Source organism: Uloborus diversus, unplaced genomic scaffold (assembly GCF_026930045.1).
Source record: "Uloborus diversus isolate 005 unplaced genomic scaffold, Udiv.v.3.1 scaffold_11, whole genome shotgun sequence".
Taxonomy (NCBI): Eukaryota; Metazoa; Arthropoda; class Arachnida; order Araneae; family Uloboridae; genus Uloborus; species Uloborus diversus.
The window spans coordinates 7,199,433-7,217,339 of NW_026557765.1; positions in this window are offsets into that span (position 1 = coordinate 7,199,433).

Genomic DNA, 17,907 nt, shown 5'->3' on the forward strand with positions numbered 1-17,907 from the left:
TATTTAGGAGCATGCGGGAAGAGTAAAATAATCTATTTCGTTTAATTAATAATTTATTCAGTAAACCACTTGTGAATGCATCTATTAGCGAGTTTATATGCATTCATTCATTTGAAATTTCACTTATTAAATATTTCATCCTTTTTCTTATTTAGTTACTATTTGATTCATTCATTTATTTAATTCTCTTATAACAATCAATTAATTTACTTACTTTTTCGTGGATTGATTTTACAATTTATTCGTTTATGGATTTGTTATTTTAGTTAGTCATTCATTTTATCAGTAATATTTTTAATAATCAGATTTATTAGTTTTTTATTAGTTCTCCCCCCCCCCTTCCATGGTGAAAAAAATCCAATTTTGTTTTGAATGTGCAAATTTACTGCCAAAAATTAAAATAACGTTTAAATGCAAAGTGTATTACAAAAACATGTTGTTATTGTTACGTGACAGCCAAACTGGCAGTTTGGGGGACATTGCTTCACTTTTCCACGTGTACTATGATTTGGTGGGAAGTCCGACTCAAACAGTACACACATGCCATAAGAACTTGTTTCTAGGCTAGGCAACTATTCACATCACATTTTCACTAAGAAAGGACAAGCCTCGGGGAAAAAGTACATCCATGCCTGAACCAGGATTCGAACCAAGAACCTACTCATCTGCAGTCAGACTTACCTAACCACTAGATAAGGCAGTCGGCATAAAATATATTGCTCTTTCTTAGTGTACTATGATTTTCCAAAAATATTTAGATTCGTTCATTGTCAGAAAGGTATAAGCTAGATTAACTAAATTATTTTACCCCACATTCTCCTACTTTTTTAAACAAAATCAACTGAAAAAGCTAGTGTTGATTTGTATCTAAATATGTACAATGCCATCTTAACCTAGAAAGTAAATATGCGTTAAATGTGTACTTCAAAAAGTTTCGTAAGGGAAAACAACTTATAAATAAGAATAAACGAGTAAAATACTTCACTCTAGTTAGATTATTAAATTTCTCCTAGTTATATAACACCGTTTCTGTAGTTATAAAATTATTCTACTAAAAAAAGTCACAGATAAAAGTTTTATAAGTATTGCACCAAAACTTAAACTTTAAAATTGTTCACTTGTCCTTTTCCAATTATTAGTTTGAAACTGAAATTATTGGTTCAAAAAGTAGAAACGTAATATTACGAAAACTTTGAAACTCCATTCAATTTGTTTTCAATGACTTCAAAATCGGAAGAATATTAAAGAATGGTTTACTCCTCTGAAACTTATTTAAATTCACAGAAGTTCTTAAAGCGGAATGATAAGTCATAAATATATCTTTGTGAAACGATACTTGAAAGCATAAATTATTCTCTTTAGAAGAAGATAACTTTTCAAAATGCAGCGCAATGGTTTCAGTCTTCGTTGCTACCAGAAATCAATACATTTTTACTTGTTAGTTATTCGGTTCTTTTGAAGTTGATTTCAGCATATTTAAGTATGCATTTCATTTATACTATTTCGGTAGTGATATTTAAAATTTCTTAATTCCTTAATGTTTTAGCTTCTAATAATAATATACACATTTTTGTTCTTTAACCAAATTTCAGAACATACTAAAAAATGTCTTCATCACAATTTTCGAACAGCATTTGATAACAAAATTTATATACTACTAGTGGTACCCGTCCGTCTTTGCACGTAGTAGAAACTTAAAAGGTCTTTTGGTTCGCCTGTATATTTACAAATAATGTATGGTGTATTTCTTACCAATTGGCTTATGTCCATGTTACGGTTCCACGTTATGGTAATTTCGTAATTTACTCGTTCATCTTATGATAACTTTGTTCTTAAAACTAGAATTGAAAACGAACAAAATCGAATCTTCGAAAAATCGCTTCAAAGTGCTCACTCCCATGCTATAAACTAATTCTGTGCTAAATTTCATGAAAATCGGCCGAACGGTCAAGGCACTATGCGCGTCCTGACAGTCAGAGAGAGAGAGTCGGATAGAGAGACTTTCAGCTTTATTATTAGTAAAGATTTCAAAATAAGAATTAATTATTAATTTTGCATTTTGAGACTAAAAGATACATTTTGTTTCATTTGGACTTTTGTTTTCATCTGGCTAACTATCAGCAGCCGAGTAAATTGGACATTTTTTGAAAGAAAATAAGTAACACTGGGCGGACAAACTAACACCCTGTCACATGAATTTTCTGCAAGAATTGTATATTTTGCCGAACAGTTTTCCTGATAGGGGCTGTCCATAATTTATGCCCCACCTTTTCTTTTTTCGATATTTTTGCCCGCCTCCTTCAATTTTTACATATTTTCACACTTCCCCTCCCCCCCTTTTTGTTAAATGTAACGCTACTTTTCATAGTCAAACTCTTTTAAAAATGCGTGATGTCATACCCCTCCCTCCCCCATGTCACAAACTCTCAATTTCACAAGTACCCCGAACTCTTTAAGCGGCACATCATTTGTGAACAGCCCTTATAACGTTACGTAATCACCAGTTTCATTTTGGAACCCTGCGAACGAAGGATCGTTTTCATAAGTATTTGAATCCTGATTTTAACACACGACGCCTGCGATACATCTTCACACCACGAAAATAAACAAATCAGTAATGTTATAAAATCGGGCACTGACTGTAATGATAAATAAAAAATTACCTTTGTGCTGAGAATTAACAGCACAAATATTGCTAATCAACGTTGGATATTTACTGATACTGATTGTATTCTTTTTGAATATTGTTAATTTTTGGTGCAATGAAAACAAAACTGAAAAAAAAAAAGTCTTCTCTGTTCGCCTACAAGCTTACTTGACAATGGAGAAATATGCTGAGGCCAAGCGAAAAAGAATAGTTCAAAGTGCCTTGTCCGATATTCGGGGAAAATTACGGTCTTCACTTTAGAAATCGGATTAGTTAGTTAAACCTACGCAGACGTAACCTTTTTTTTTTTTTGGTCACAATTTCTGACAATCGTTATTTTTTTTTTCTTTTGAATTTTACCAGCGAAGCAGCGCAGAGCATTTTGTCCTTTTGAATCAAATGCGCTAGCCAATAGCAGCCCATAGACAGGTGGCGATCTCCTCTTATTCTCGAAGTAGGTAAGGTAGGGGTAGGGAGCTAGTGACCTTTCATCTTCTAGTGACATTTCAACTCGGTTTGTCGTCCGCTCGACGTAACGTCGTTGTCTACTTAAGTTGCAGGCAAGTATAGCTTAAAAATCAAGTGACTGGCATTAACCAGTAGACAATTGATTGTTAAATGATGACTTACGCATTTTTCAATTATTTTACCCTTATTGTATGAGTGTCCTAATTACCAATCCAACACTTCTAAATAAAAATTTGAAGCGCAAGTTAAATGATATTTTTTGCATCGGTGTTTTATTTTTATAAATACCACTCGCGAGTATCCACTCATTCCTTTCCGAATTCTTACAACAGAGAACACTTCAAAAATTGATAAATCGATTTATTTGCTACATAATTATTAAAATGTCACGCTTTGTAAGCATTCAATTATGTTGATGCTCTAATTTGTCAACAATTTTATCATCCATGTTATTTATGCTTGGGTAATTATTACTGCTAAGCCAGATATTAAACATCATTTATTTGATGAGTAAAATTAATTTAGTATTTTAGAGTGCTTAAAATGTATACATAAGCTTAATAATGAGCAAGAATACATATCTGTTATAAATAATGTAGTGTACTTATCTCGGAAAAAACACTTTTATTGTAAATAAATAAGCAAACGTTTGAAGTGTTTTATTAGCAATGAAAAGTTGTTACTTATGTTTATAATTAAAATATATACATTTATTAGAAAGAACATTTGGACAGAAGTAAAGAAAAATAAAAGCAATACTATTAGAAAGAACAGCTTAGTAGAAAACAATTCAACGTGCTGATAAGAAAAAAAATAAAAAACAACAAACTTTTCTTGCACAAAACTCGTTGATTACTGCAGGCAAGGAGTTAATCATCTACAAGTTTTGTACAATAAAATGCGAAAGACCTTTATAATTTTGTTTTTTATCATACGTTATACTGAGAGTGGGCAGTGAATTATATATTTTAGCTATTGCCAAAGATTGTTCTTATTTAAGCAATGTATTTCTTAAAAGAAACTCAATAAGTAATGTTTTTCTCATTTCTAAAATGATTAAGAAATTTGAAAGGACTTTAAAATAATAATTTATTCGATTACAAAACATTGAGCATTTCGTTGGAACAAATAAGTGCATGAGTGAAGGAAATCTTCTTAGTTTCTTTAAGGTCATAATTGTCAAACTGTGTTAGGTTGCTGTGGATTTGACTAGCAGTATTCGGAAATTGTTTATAAGTAGCTAGGAGAATTTAAAATGCCTACGTGCAAGGGGAAAAAAGCAGTCTCAGTGTATGCAGCAAAGATGTAAAGCGAAAGTTATGTACTTCAAAGTTATGATGTTATATTAAGAACGGTTTCACACAGTGCGAAGTACAAACAAAGCCTTTAATTTATTCTGAATCCACTGCAGCATTTGTGACATTTTCACACATCATTTGCACTTTTCCAGGAATATATAATTTTGGCTTTTATTTTTTTAAACATAAATAACCACTACTTACATCAATTTAAAGACCTTATCTTCCGCCTTAAAAAATGATTAAAAAAAAGAAAGAAAAAAACGCATAAAAACTTTTTTTGTACATGATGCAATCACGATATAACAAGTGACACCCACATCATAACTTTTTTTTAAGCAATATTTTATTTTGAGAAAATTGGTTTTTTTATATTCAGAAACGTAACGGTTACTTATATTTTAGTATGTAAAACTCAGAGACCAAATGTAAAACTCATGGTAATTGCTGACAAAAAAGCAAAAGTGTCACTCCGCGACAGAGAATTGTGCATTAGGTATTTCGACGCATGCCACAAAAGTCACATTTACATAAAGTTCTATATTTGTATCTTCATATACACCTTATTTTGATGCCTGTATTTGATTCGATTGACACCTACTATTGCTTTTTTTACATTGATGCGAAGAGAAGCTGTAGACGTATACCCAGAAGTCTGAAAATATAAATGGAATATACTGCATTTTTATGTATCAATTCCAGTATAGAAAATGACATCCGTAAAAACAGATATTGACCGGTGGTAGATAAAAAGTCATTTGACATTTCTCGGTTAGCACTAAGGAGTTCGTCGTAAAAAGTGCGATGGAGTTTGCAGAAAATGTAAGGGTCATATTTTTGCAAAATATAATGGTACGATGTTTAATAAAGTAAAAATGGGTATTCGGGTTTAGGCAAAATGTCAAAGCTATATATCATCCAGTAGTTTTTAACAGCAGTGTAATTGACTCTAAAAGAGCGGTTAAAAAAGAACTTTTCATTATTTGTTTTAGTGATAATTTATTATCATTTTAAAGTATTTATAATCTGAGTCAAAGTTTAGAAATGAATTAATAAACTTCATTGATGCTTTTATGATATTTTCTCAATGAAGGTATCAGTAAAAAAAAGAAAATCGTATGTTTTAGGCAGGGTTAAGGACTAAAAAGTCCAACAGGATTTTTTTTTCATTGTTTAGCTTATTTATCGCATTTTCATTACTTTTAATTATCGATATTAAAAAAACCACTCACAATGGAGTAGTTTTCTTTGGTCAAAACTTTGGTTTACTTTCAGTTCATGTGATTAATAGAATAAGCAGCAAAGTAATAATGATAATAACTTGAACCCAGAAAATTTTTTTTATTTTACCAGCGTTTAGTTTTTATTATTTTTTTTTTAAATATCCGATTTCAAAAACAAGGTATGGCTTATGTAACATCACAGATGATGATGGCGAACTGAATATTTGCAAAATTTGCGATCTACATCTGTGACTATTCAAATAATCTTTATAATCGTACCTTTTCAGCAGAAGACTTACTTAATTTCTCCCAGCTCAATCGGATAATTTTTGAAAGTTATCCGAGATACAAATACCTTTTGCAATAAAGCAAATATTCCTTAATTTATCACATAACTACTCCGTTAATATTATCTTTTAATTACCGGTATTGCTCTTAGAGGTATTTTGGTAAATGATATTTAATTTATTTAGTGTTAAATTTAAGTAGTATATACCTTATTCATAGTTCTGAAAAGTTCATTAAGTCAAAGTATTTTGAGTGACGGGAACTAAACATTACTAATGAAGAATTAAAAACTCATCCGCAGTTAGCTTGTGGAAGAAATAATACTAAATTAAAAAATAAAAATGAATTCTTTACTTCATTCTGGGGACTTTAAATATTTTTTATAACACTGATTAAGAATGATTTTTCGTAGGCCTCATGATTTGTTATTGTATTTAGGAAAATAAATCTTTACGATTACCTCAAAAAGCAACGGCGAAAGCAGCGAAATACAAGGCGAACGTTAACTCTATAACTAAGAATATGTTTTAAAATAATTTTGAGGCCCTCACTTATTTTTTATTCCAGACTTTTATTACGAATGCATCGTTTAATTCTATAAAACATACTTTAAAAATACGCTGAAGTGTCATTAGAAAAAATGACAAAAATCGCTAACGAGATTTTTTTTGCCGGAAGAATACTTCAGTAAACAGCTCAAGTCACTGTTGTTAATGGTGGAAAAATAATCTTTTTTTAATCATTTTACTCTTTAACTCTTAGCTTTATTTCGTACAAACATTTTTTCTTTTACCAGAAAGCTATTACGATCGTGCTCTGTTGTAATATTTGGAGAATTTATATTAATAATTTAATAATACATAGTATATTATATTCCAGCGTTCATAATTAGTTACGTCTTTCACAAAAGTGTAAAACATGGTGCAAGTGTAAAATTTCTAAGTATTAAAGAAGTGTTTATTATTTTTAAAAACTTGCTGCACGAAAATACATCTCTGACTGTTGAATTAGCAATGTATCATTTTAAAATGAAGTCAATGAGTTACGTGTGTCTTTTTCTAATTCATCAGTTCCTAATACAATTTCAAACTATGAAAAAATGCATGTTTGATTAACTCATACAAATAACCGTTACGGTGTCGTCATTAGAACCGTTGACTAGAACTAAGTAAGTTCATTTTATAAAATGTACACTTAAACAAAATTCTAAAATTGCACTTTTTTTTCAAAAGGTGTGCATTTAAATTGCATAAGTTAATGTACAGTAAGTACTTAGCAGTAAGTAAGATAAGCTTAATGCAGAACTACATGTATGTTAGCACATTTCGTATTGTGTATAATACACAGGTTTAACGTAGAACAATATCCCTGTTTACAAAAATTACATTCCATAAACTATTACACTTATCACTATAATGATACATAAGAACAAAGATAAAATGTGAAAGTTGTTTAACGTATATAACGTTTTTCTAACGTACATAAATGCGCACGTTCTGCACTAGCGCAGGCAGAAATTTCTTCTGGAAAGGGTGGTCACAACAGTCCTTAAACGGGTATTAACTACTTTATTAGAATTGGAAACCATGTTTAATCCAAGATCTTTGGGTGGAGGGTTTGCCCCCAAACCCCCATTTCACTGCGCCACTTACATTCTGCAACGCTGGATTGGCCGTGCAGGTGGTGATGATTTATCCTTTACGAGTTGGCCAGCCTATTCCGAAATCTAACCCCATGTTTTTTTTTCATTAAGGTTCCTTTAAAGACAGTGTTTATACACCTCCAATGCCTACAACATTGCAATAAATGAAAGATCGCATATGTGTAGTATTACGAAAAATTGACATTGAAACATTTAAAAATGTATGTTATTGACATGTGTTGCGTTACGAATTGGCCACGCATCGAACATTTGTGAGTGAGGAAAAACTTTCACAGTTTATCTTTATTTTTATGTATCATTTATAGTGCTAAGTGTAATAGTTTACGAAAAATGTTTTTTTTTAAACCGATATATTTTTTTGTGCAAACCCTGTATAGCCGATTTGTGACTTACAAGAAATGTAAATCAAATATTTTATGTTATCAAATTTGAAGTTCAATTTTTGTATTAATATTTTGTTTTTTCAGTATCTATATTATGTAGTGTATAACATACCTAATGTAAGGATGTGCAATGTTGTTTCCTAACTTTTTTTTTGTTTGTTTTAGTCTGTGTGTGTGTGTGTGTTAACTATAGAAATTGCCTAATTTCAAACACCGGTATTTTTTAAACAAAGGTGAAACACAAACCAAAGCGCGCCGCATTTATAACACTTGAACGGTACATTAAACTAAAAATATCTTTTCGTTAACAAGGGTCTAAAAAAATTAGTTTATAGTTTTTTCTGACTTTCTAGAGAGTAACTACAAAGAGTAGAAAACCACACAATAACAGTTATATTTTCCATAAGTGCATTTCCAGTGATTATTTTTTGTGGTATTTCAATTTATAGGTTTGTCCCCGAAGAGAGTTATGGACCACTGAAATTATCAAAACCTTTTTACCCATATGACCTTGAGCTTCGGCATATTACCAAATCCAAACCCAGTGGCAGACAGCCCATGGAGGTCAATGCCCATCCAGTCCCGATTAAGGGTTCTGGGGGGCTAGGCAGATTTTCCGGCTAGGTGGTTAGTCGAACGCGGAACCACCAGGGTTTAGTTCCCAAGCACGTTTGGTGTTTATTTTATCGACCCTTTTGAAGGAATAAATGGCTGCGTCCACCATGCTCGACCCGGGAATAAAACCCGGGCTTGCGACGAGGGAGCGAGAACTACCACCACTGAGCCAATGGGCTTTGCTTTGGCATGTTACTTTTGTTTTTAATCTTTAAATTATAGCAAAATAGCTTAGCATAAAAGATTATTTATCACCAAAATGTAAAATGAACATTCATAAATGTAATTCAAATGCATATGTGCCAAATGTCTAAAATACTTATTTTTGACTACAAAAATTACTTTTGATGGCATCTATAAAATCAACGGTTAAGAGCAACTGGAAAAGAAAAAAAACTGGTTGTAAACATCTTTAATATGTTGCTTTTAAAGATATAAGGATCAATTGAAATAAAAATGATCATGCAACCCTTAATCACTTATCAGCGCTTAAAATAAACTGCGAAGATATATGGATAGACCCAAGGTTGAAAAACATATCCACTTTAACTGTAGTATGCTTAGAAATCTGAGATAAATCCCTTGAAGGCTTTTCAATTGCTCTACGTTGTCAGTAATCCCCATAATGTTGACATTATCAGCAAATATATTGATTTTGCCAGAAAGCTTTCCAACAGATCGTTAATAAAATATGAAAGAAAAACAACAATAAAGGTCTTAAAAACTAAGTTTTCAAAGCCCAACTTATAACATTATTCAATGAGGTTGATAACTTTTTAGAACAAATTTGTTTCTTCCTCGTTCTCCAGTTTCTTCTGCAAGTTTAAGTTTTTTCCTCCTAGAAGCCATTTTGATTGAAGGAACACTTATGTGTGGTACTTAAACGAATGCGTTTTACGAAATTGTACGCAACATCTACACCATTTTTGCATTCTAAAGTAATGGTAATTTTAACATACACTCGTAATAATGTCGATGCGTAGTCTACTTCTTCCTAAAAACTTACTGCAAATCCCATAACAGTGCGCTATTCTCTGGATGATAAATATAGTGGGGGACATATATTTAGAAAAAAAGTTAATAGCAAAAAGTTAACTTTCTATTCGTAAGCCTTTCTTTAGTTAGTGGAAATTCCGAAAAGTAATACTATTATAAATGAGCTAGTTAATTGTTTTGGCTTGAATTATGTCTTTATTAACTCCAATGCGTTAATTCTATAGCAGGTGTAATAAAACGCAACATTCCTGCTGCCATGTAGACTATTCTTTTTCTGATGTTTTTTTCTAAAAACTCTTTATGGCGTAAGTAAATGAAAAAAAATCTTGAATATTGGATTAAATGACTGTATTTTCTTAAAAAAATGTTTTTTTCTTCTTTTTTTTGCCTAATTCGGAAACAAAATTAAGTAAAAAATAAATAAATAAGTCACAATTATTAGATGTTAAAATATTTCTTCAGAGTTGAACATTTTCGCATACTCAGGTTTTTAAGAAAGAAAAAATTGTATATGAAGTAATTTTATCATCACAGTTTTTTTGCCTGAATACCGTATGTAATTTATACATCCAAAATATTTAGCGGGGAAAAAATTACTTTTTGAAAAAGTCATTTTTTAAATGAGCTTTATGTCATTTTGATTGAAAAATTGCCCACAAGAGAGGTATTTAGGAAGTTTCATGATTGAAAAAGAGAACATAACACGATTTTACATATCATTTTACAAAAACAACGAAAAAAATAACAGCTAGTTATACTTAATTACGTTATTTTTTGGCTTTAAAATTTGCTTTGATATTTATCAATCATAGAAAACTAATCCATACGTTGTTAAAACATGTTTTTTTTTTTTTCATTTATTTTTAACACGTTGTGATTAGTTGTTATTTTTTAAAGAAATACAAGAAAAAAAAAAGAACGTAAAAGGGCAAATTTATTTAATTTTTAATATTAATTTTTACTACCGTAAGTATTGCCATGAACTTGAACTTCCAGTGTACTTTTACGCAATACGTAAAGATACTTTAAGTACATAAAAACGCAAAGAATACATGCTATATGTAAAATGCTAAAAAAGTAAAACTTGCTGTAAAAAAATCTCACCGTGCATTTCTCTGACAAGAACACTAAAAAAGCTACCAAAAATAGCATTTTTTAACAAATGTATTTGCTGTTAAGTTCTTTTTTTTGAAGTTGTTTCTATTCTTTTTCATTGTGGTAAAACTAATGCTAAGAATTATTTACATTTTAGGAAAATGCACGTAATGTAAATTAGTTTAATGCAAATCCAAACATCATTATTTTTGCATGTCGGTTTCTTTCGAAAACTATCATTTAAATATCGTCTCAAAGTACAAAATGCAAATTTTTTGCTTTAAATTCACGACTTTTCGGAATATGTTATGAAGGTTTCATCCTAAATGAAATATACCTCTTTGCATAAATAACTTTGATGTCGAAAGCCGGTAAGGTTACCTTTAAGTATTTGGATGTTGCATATTAAGGTACGTTGTAAATGCAAAATACCTTTCTGAACTTGGATTTTTTTTCTCCGCGATTTTTTCCAACAAGTTCTTTAAAATACCCTTGAAATATATTTGGCATGTTAAACGATGTTTACAACATATGCTGACTAAAATATAATTCTCTTAATTTTTAACAAGAGCAATTTTAAAAAACGAACGAAAAATGTTCAAGATTTATTTTTAAAGATCAGTCTGTTTGGAGTCGATTTATGCTTAATTTAAAGAACAGTCATTAAAGTGGGGTGAAAATGGATATGTTTGATAAAAGATTTCTATTAACAAAAAAAAAAGTTCGGTGTTGGCATTTTAACTGTAGAAAACACATTAAAAATAATAATCCATTTATTTAAATCGTGCATTAGCTTCAAAGCTTAGAAAAAAAAGTAAGAGCAGTTAAAAGTTGATTTTTTTCCTTAAATTACAATGATTTAACTTTTTTTTCAATACTAATAAAATCCTTCCTTTTATTATTATTTGCATGTATCTTTAAAATATTTACATTTCGATACACTTTTTAGTTAGTCCATTAGCCGTAAGGGTTCGCGAAATAATCCAGACTTTGAGTTTTTCAGCTAATTTGCACTTAATTTTCTCTTTTATATACCAGTCAGACTTCGATGTAAGAAATAGAAATTATAAAATCTGTCTTTAAAACGTTGTAATTATTTAATTTTACATATATTGCGAAAAATGTAAAACTGCACTTCAAAAGGATAAATACTGCAAAATGTAAAAATAGTTCTAAAAAGTCTAATTCCAACTTCGCGAAAGCTTACGGCAGATGTGTGAAATAACAAGTGTAGAGTAAAATAAATAATTTTATGAATAAAAAAGAGAGTGTTGAAAAAAAAACATTTGAATGGTATTAAAACAAAAACGTTAAATATTTGTATTCAAATTGAAAATTCCAAATTTGCTTTTTTTCGCTTTTTTTTCAAACACTGAAGCTTATGCGCGACCTAAAGACATAAATAAAATTTCTTTTTAAATTTTATTTCCGACATTAAGGCTGCCAATACAAAATAATAATGGGCATACCATTAATAACTGGTTTTTGCTAATATAAGTTGCTTTTTGAAAATATCTAATTTCGGCACACCCCATTAGTCATCTGAAAATTCTGTATCTTAATGCCTTTTCTTATTATTTACCCATAAAACCAAAAAGAAAGAAACAACATGTTTAGATACACTCGAAATGTACACTGTACATTGTACAATGACATTATGCATATTTTAGATTCAAGTAGTGATCCAATTAAAGTTTCATAACTTTACAATAATGTAAATACAGCTTTCAAACGCCAACTCTTAGTTTGATACAATACAATTACCATATGAATTCTTTAATAACGCTTAAATTATGACATTGGTTTCGTAGATTTAGGAAAATAACATTTCTGTAAGAACCGAATTTTCTTATTTATTAGTTGAACCTAAAGAGTTTGTTTGTTTATTTTTTGAACGCGCTAACATCAGGGACTACGGGTTCGAATTGAAAAAATATTTTTGTGTTAAATAGTCCATTTATTGGGGAAGGATAAAGGCTGTATAATATTACGCTTTGATTAATAGGAGTGGAGCAGCAATAAGAAATGTAATTAAAACGGGAAATTTTATATTATATAAAATGCTTGGAACGCCGAATATACTCATATATTTTTGTGGTAGATCGTGCAACGCCGGAAAATGCCGCTAGTGTTAATATAAGCAGACGCGGAGAGGGGAGGGGACCTTATTTTTGAATTTAACATATGTTAAGATTCGGAAAAAAAGTAACTTACGAGCATATTTTTGTATTTTCCATTTTTTCAAGTTTTGGCCCGAGATACAGCCCACTAATAATAGGAGCATCATTTTTTTTTTAAACTTTCGATCGGTATTATTGAACACTATACTTCCTAAAAAGAAGAGCTTAAACCTTTAAGTTTAACAGGTTTTTGGTGGATTTGAAAGAAATAGATTTTTTCAAGATCTCTCTGTAAAGTTAGACATTAAGATTCAAATTGTATTCAGCAGCTTGTGGGTAGAAGACACTTTTTATTTAGTTAAGTAACCGCATTTTTATTTGCCACTTTAGCCAGGAGTTTTTTTTTTTTTTTTTTTTCGTGTGTGTAAATTCAAGAATGCATTGTGCTGAACGAATATTTTAACTTTACGCTGAGAGGAGGCGTAAACTTAAAACCCACGTACACACATTGTCTTTGGTTTTACTGAAATAAAGCCATTTTCTTTTAAAATTCATTTGTTTTTTATATCATGAAATGTTTCTGGAATGTATTCAGAAAATATTAGAGATAGTAAATCGAAAATTTCAGCGCATATAATTGCAGCAACGATTTTATATCACTTTTTAAATATAATTTGGCCTTACTAAGAATATTGTCCGGTCCCTTGCACACAGATTCTTGTAGAGCGTGTGCTCCACGGGTAGCGCTTCTTCCTCTTTCCGCTGGTCTTGAACAGGTTAAGGAACATAAAACGTTTCAAGGTGCATCAAATACACCGCCAGCTCAGTCAATTCCAGCCGAGGACTGCAGTTTCGTGCTTATTAGCATTCATCAGCCCGGCATAGGAAAGTGACTAAGCTGAAATGGAAAACCTCTTAAGGAAGCCAAGAGTGCCAAACAAACTGGTAGCTAATACAGAATTAGCACTGACCAGACGAGTGACCGAAGCAATGGTTCGGTTCAACTCGAAGTTTGAAGGCAAGGCAGGTATATTCAGTACTCGTTTGATTAGTGCTAATTATGTATTAGCTATTTGTTTGGCACTCTTAGCTTCCTTAAGAGGTTTTCCACCTCCAGCTCATTTACTTCCTATGCCGGGCTGATGAGTGCTAATAAGCACGAAACTGCAGTCCTCGGCTGGAATTGACTGAGCTGGTTGTGTATTCCATGTATTTCTGCCTTAGTCCTGGCTATAGGGCGGTAACTTACTGAGCAGACGTTTGAAGGTGTGTCGTACTGAATTTTTCTTTTCAAAGCCACACATTAAACTAAGTGGTTTCTACCTCACAGCAAAGTAGATGGCATGCGCTTTTTAAGGCACTTGTTCAGAGCTAATTGTTTATTTAGTAGCGGCTGCCGACGTCATCAAATCGAAGTACGGGCTAAAATCGAGCGTCCCAAACCAAGTTAGCCCATGCGTCGATTTCTTCTTTAAATGTAACAAGGCACTGAAGATTGTGAAATTGTTCAAATTGTCAATCTTTTACACATAAATGTATGCTTGTCTTGTGAACAATTCATTAAAAAAAAAAGAATAGAACGGGCAAATAACCCTTAAAAATGATGTAAGCGTGAAGAATATATTCGAATAATTTATGGAGAGAATAATTAAATAGGTGTTCTCTCTTTGGTATGTTTTCTTCAGAATTTGTGCTTTATTTACATTGGTTTTTCACTTTAATCAAAAACAGGTTCATTTAATATGTTGAGCGAAATACCACTCTGTATACGCTTCACACTTAAGTATTTATTTTTGACAGCATTTTCATTTTATGGTTGCAGTTTAAAATAAAATGCAATTATACTGTCTTAAATCGTTTTTAACTACTTTTTTTTAAAAGCTCTTTAATTCGAATTGTCTGCATTTTTTTTTTCATTATGATGGTGCAATGTTTTCTTCGAAATATATTTCTAAAGAAATGACGAATGGATTTGGAAGAACTTGAATAAAGCATCTCACATTATTAAACACCCAAAGCATTACTGAGATGCTAAGTGTGTCATTAGAAGAAATAATTAAAGAAAATCGTCTTTTATTACTTTGTACAAGGAAGTAAAGAGGAAACAAAAATGCATTATTTTAACAATGGAATTTGCAAAAAAAAAATCATGAAGTTATCTCAAATTTTAAACTAAGACTTCGAGATATAGTTATGTTAAATACACTAAAGCGACATCTCATTAACATTCATAACAGGTGGATGTGGGAGTCAAAGTGAAGTACTAAGGCAACGTGAAATACTGAAAGATTTTTAGCGAATATTTCTTAATTCAAATTTAAGACTCGAAAACCACGATTTTGAAGACGGAAAAGAAATGCTTGGGGATAAGGGATTCGCCCCCGAAAACTTTCTGAAATTGAAGAACGAAAAACAATGTTTTAGCCTCCGTTAAGTCTCTGAAATAAGTTTTGCACTTTTCTGGATCAGCGATTAGACACTAGTATATATTTTTCCACGCATCTGGGGCTCTGTGTCTCCCCCTCCTCAGTTCCCTGGCTACGCCACTGCCCCAAATCTATCAAAGTTGTTTACAAAATGTCTTTTTTCTGACTTCATCTCTTAAAGTTTTCCGAGGGACAGCCTCTGAACATCATCCTAGATCGTGTAAAAAAATACGTTTTTCGAACTTCAATCTCAGAAAATATTCGAGGATGAGTCTCTGAACCCCACTGTTTAACCCAAAAATAAAAAGATGTCATTCACTTCTTCTTTCCTTAATATGACTAACAGTGGTCTATGACTGCCTATGGAAATTTAATTTCACTAAATTGCACATGAATCGCCATTGAACCCCATTAATTTCCCTAACGGGTCCAAAGATTGTTTAAAATTGCATTTTTTAGCCTTCAGTTTCGAAAGAATTACCGAGCCTGCTCTCATCCTAACATAGTCAAAGGTTGTCTAAAATTTCATTTTCGAAATAACAATTTCTAAAATTTTCACGGGGAGAATCTCCCGAACCCCACTATTTCTAACCTTACATTATTATCATGGTCTGGCTCATATTACGAACTCTATTTATCTGCATACAATGCAATTCTCCTGATTTCTATACTTTCAACCTTATTAGTGCGCTATGGAAACGTTCAATCAGAATGAAGGTATTCAGAGATATCTAAACGGACGATTAGCGTGAGATATTTCTTTTTTAACAAATGCATACTTTACTTATGTAATATAATTAATTCCCCATATAGTATGAAAACTTTTTGTGCAGAAAATATTCTTATGGCTTAAATTTAAATTTTGGATGAATATTTTTTTTTTTTTTTTTTTTTTTTTCAAATTTCCTCATTATGTATCCTTCAAAATTCCTTATTAGATCCTCGCAAATTTTGTAAACAATCGAGGGTCATGACAGTTTTTCTTTATGCCAGTGGCGTTTTTCTAGCTAATCTGTAATCTGCCACTGCCTACTAGAGATCTGTCAGTACCAACCCTCTCACCTACAGTCTCCATAAATAGCCTAAAACTACGTTTTAAAAACTTTAATTTTGAAATTTTTTGAAGATTATATGTTTGAATAATACTATTTGAATTATGTAGTTACACATGTAGTCGATTCCGTTCAGGAGGAAGTTACCTGTGAAGATCAAAGCTTATAATTACACAATCAGTTTTTTTAAAAATGCACACAAACTAATATTTTCTTTGAAGTAAAAAAAAAAAAAAAAAAACACTATTCTAAAATAAAAAAAGATTTTGATATTAATATCTCAAATAACTGATACTTATTAATTTTCGTTGCAATAATTATTGTTTAATGTTAAGTTTTTATTTTAAATGTTTTTTTACAATAAGTCAAGTGCACGCGAGGCAAAATGAATGATACAAAGTGAAGTGATTCATTTTGTTAATTTATTTAATCATTTATAAAATTAATTTTCTAATTATTTCATTTACATTCATTACATGAATTTTTCACGTTTCATTTATTTTCTGATTTTTTTTTTTAGTTTATTCACTCATAATAATTAATATTTTCACATAGTAATTCGTTTATTTCTTTCTTTATTTATTTTGTCATTATAAATCTCTTCAATCATTTCCTCTTTTATTTACTCAATCATTTGTTCAAACATATTTTTAATGATTGAATAGAAAATATTTCATTAGAGAAAAAAACATATATATGTCTCTTCCCAAAGAAAAAAAAAAGGAAAAATTTCGATTCAAGTTACAAACATACTGCCAGTATATAAATCGTATTTAAATGAAGTTTTACCATACATAGCTTTTTTTTTCTTTTAAATATATTTTTCAAAAAAAAAAAAATCTAATGCATTCATTTTGAAAACAAATAAGTAACCTAAACCCTAAGCCATTTCCCTACTACATATGTTTGTCGAGACACAACTTACTAACATTTGATATCATATTGTCCTGATTTTGTTCCCCTAGCAGCTGAGCGAACAAACCTCTGGTAAAGTTTAAAAATCTAGATTTGCATTCGAGAGGAAACGAAAGAAATCATAAAACTATCGAACTTAGTATTCCATGCATTTTTGTAGTTTTGTAAACGACCTACAATTTTATTACATGCAGTTTCGCGCGTTTCCTGTTACTCATAACATTGTAAAGTCGTATTTAATACGACCTTCATGTAAAGCATACGTGAATGTAAGGATGTTACATTTGCTGCGAGTTTAAACTTTTACTTTGAGTTTGACCAGGATTTAAAATCAGTAACTTAAGAAGGATTTTATGATTTTTTTTTCTATTTAATATCAAATACAAAATCATATTGTTTTGATTTTTTTTAATCAAAACAATATAGTAAATTACTAAAACTGTTTTTAAAAGGATTGCTGAGAGAGCTGGACAATTGCCAGAAACATGAAAAAGGCTCTAAATTTTTGAATGATTCGTAACTGTTATTTGCGCCCTAAGTCTTCAAATAAAAAAACTGCTCATTATTTATTTGTTTGTTGCTTTTTAATTACACTAGAAATATTTGATATTTTGAAAATTAAGGCGTTTGAATTTATCAGTAATAAGGTGATGTTAAATTCTTTAACATCACTTTTGATGAACTCACATTCGAGACAACCTAGCACAATGCTCCAACG